This window comes from Vombatus ursinus, unplaced genomic scaffold (genome assembly GCF_900497805.2).
Source record: "Vombatus ursinus unplaced genomic scaffold, bare-nosed wombat genome assembly UNPS02014779.1, whole genome shotgun sequence".
NCBI lineage: Eukaryota > Metazoa > Chordata > Mammalia > Diprotodontia > Vombatidae > Vombatus > Vombatus ursinus.
Genome location: NW_020954557.1, coordinates 59,538,671 through 59,541,449, shown reverse-complemented (window position 1 = coordinate 59,541,449; position 2,779 = coordinate 59,538,671). Strand labels below are relative to the sequence as shown.

General features: G+C 47.4%; 1 protein-coding gene across 3 annotated transcripts in view; it reads right to left on the bottom strand.

The window, feature by feature from the left end:
• Nucleotides 1-737, bottom strand: part of WDSUB1 (WD repeat, sterile alpha motif and U-box domain containing 1) — an 81,570-nt gene extending 80,833 nt beyond the window's left edge. For 2 of the 3 annotated variants that reach the window (XM_027866158.1, XM_027866159.1), the window contains exon 1: nt 570-737. The gene's annotated coding sequence lies outside the window, so the exon portion shown is untranslated. The remainder of the gene's footprint in view (nt 1-569) is intronic. The other variant, XM_027866160.1, reaches the window with a different exon arrangement.
• Between the last annotated feature and the right edge of the window lie 2,042 nt (nt 738-2,779).

Sequence of the window (2,779 nt, the reverse complement as noted above, 5' to 3'; positions counted from 1 at the left end):
AGACAAACAAGATGATATCTCAGGGGAGCGCCCAAAGCAGTTAGGTAGCGTTTAATGTGTAGAACCCGGAGCCGGAGTAAGGTAGATCTGGGTTAAAATTCCGACTAAGACACATACTGGATCCTGGGCAAGTCACTGAAACTGTCTGCCTCTGTTTCCTCCTCTGTAAAATAGGGCTGTTAGGGTAGTTTGTGAGGATCAAATGAGATGTTCAAGCACTTGATAAATGAGAACTATCGATGCCATCAATACTAGAATGACCCCCTCCCACACCAGCCTCTATAGGTTGCACCTGGGGCTACACCAGACGCTCTGGGGTTGGACCGAGGTGTAGGAGCAAGGGGAAGCCGGTGTAGACCACCGGTTTTCCACTACGTTCATGGGGAAAACATGGGTCTCCCCGGATGCCCTTCTGTCAAGGTAACGGGCATCCTGGCCCCTTCACGGCCAGGGCGGGGGGGGAGGGGAGACTCAGAGGCCCGCGCCCCGCGCGCGCTCCAGAGGCGGGAGGGATGGGGGGTCCGGAGGGAGGCGGGGTCACGAGCGTCCCCAGCGTCCTCGCTTCCCACCTGTCACGACGGCGGCGACGGAGGCCCGTCCGGTCAGCGGGTCCTGGAGCCGCGGCCACTTCCCGCCGCCTCTTCCTGTACAGCCGGCTGAGGGCTGGCCCCTCCCGCCTCGGGGACTAATGGAGCCGCTCACGGCAACCCGCCTTCAGGTGCTGGTTCCGGGGCGAGATGCGTCACGCGGGCAGGACAGGTGAAGCGGAAGGGAGTGGGGGGGGCGGTGAAAGGGGAGGACCCGCTTCCCGCAGGGCGGGGCAGGGGAGGTGTAACAGCGCACGCATGCGCACTGTGGGTTGTGGGAGGGGGAGGCGGCAGACTGGAAGAACAAGGAGATAAGGGAAAAAAGGAGTTTACAGAACCTCCTGAAATAAGGCCTTCTTTTTTTAGATGGAATTAGGCGTAGGGCGTGGACTTGTGATTTCAGGAACATACAGAATTTAAAACTTGTTCTAGCGGAGGTCCGCGCGTTCCCGGCCCTCTCTGTACAGTCCTGGGGGTTGCCCAGGTGGCCCAGCCAGTATGAGGCGGAGGCGGAAATAGAACCGAATTTTTCCTGTCTCCAGCTACTAAGCCAAGCTGCCCCTCTTTTGGTGGAGGTGTGGTTTTTAAAGGAAGTTTCTCGATGTGTATCCCATCCTATTTAAATTTAGAAACAATTGAAACTCTCTCCTCTACTTGGCGTCTCCCAGAAGAAGTAGTGCAGTGAGAAGACCCCTGGGTTTCTAGCTAGGAGGAAGCTGTGACTCGAAACAAGTCGCTTCTTTTCTCTTGGGAGTCGTTTTCTTCATCTGTATAATGTGTATTGTATGTATAATATATATGTAATGTGTAATGACTAGGTGATCTCTCAGAATGTCACTGTGGGTGACAACCCTGAATGCCTATCGCTCCTAAGCTTATTTGCTTTTAAGGTAGGTAACTATAACACGGTAGTCTGTAGAATGTCAGTGTTTTAAGGAACTTTGGAAGTTAATCTAGACCATACTATGCAGAATGAGATACCATTTTGGTCATGACTGATACAGGAATTTGTTTTGCTTGACTATTACTCATCTGTGTCAAGGATTTTGTTTTTCTTTTTCAGCAGGGCAAGCGAAATGGGAGAGAGAAAGAAAGAAATACTTTATAATTAAAAATAAAATTTAATTTAAAAAATAATATAGGCCAGCCATATCATTTTGCAGTAGAAAAACTGAGGCCTATAGAGGCAAAGGAAATTTTTTAAGCTTTTAGAGTTATTGGACAGAGCTGCTGTCCTGTGCCAGGAAGATTTCCTAGAACTCTATGGTTTCTTCTATGCTGATGATTCCCAGTTCTACATCTCTACCCTGGCTCTCACACAGAATTTTAGAGTATGAAGGTGAGTAGCTATCTAACCCATAAGGAGAAGAATCCCCATTACAACGGGACAAGTGGTCTTTCAGCCTTTACTTCAAGGTCTTTTCCTTCTATCTTGTATTTCCAGATGACCACAATATGTTTCCTACTATAATATAAAACTCACTCTGCACCTAAATCTAACACCGTTCAGGTTTTTTTTTTTTTTCCTACAAGTGTCTCAGATATTTTGTGTAATACTTGACTTTGTCCTTAAAAAAACCCTTACTTTACCCACTATCAGTTGCTCAGGTTATTCTCCTATATCTTTCCTCCCTTTCAGAGTCAAAATCCAACAAAACCTTCTCTCTAAAATTGCCAATAATCTTATAATTGCCAAATTTCATAGGCTTTTCTCAGTCCTCACTCTTCTTGACTTCTATGCAGCAGTTGATGCAGTTGACCTCCCTCTCCTCCTAGATAACTCTTCTCTCTGGGTTTTCATAACACAGCACTGCATTGGTTCTTCACCAACCTGTTTCACAATTCCTCACTTTCTTTTGCTAGGTAATCAACTATAGCTCACCCCTGTACTGTAGGTGTAGGCATTGTTGTTCATTTGTTTTAGTCATGCCTAACTCCTCATGACCCCATTAGGGGTTTTCTTGGCAAAGACACTGGAGTGGTTTGCCATTTCTTTCTCCAGCTCATTTTACAGATGAGGAAACTGAGGCAAAACAAAATTAAGTGACTTATTCAGGGCCATACAGCTAGTAAGTGTTTGAGGCCAGATTTGAAATCACGGAGTTGTGTTTCTGACTCCAGGCCCAGCACTCTGTACACTGTATATGTGTGTGTGTGTGTGTGTGTGTGTGTGTGTGTGTGTGTGTGTGTGT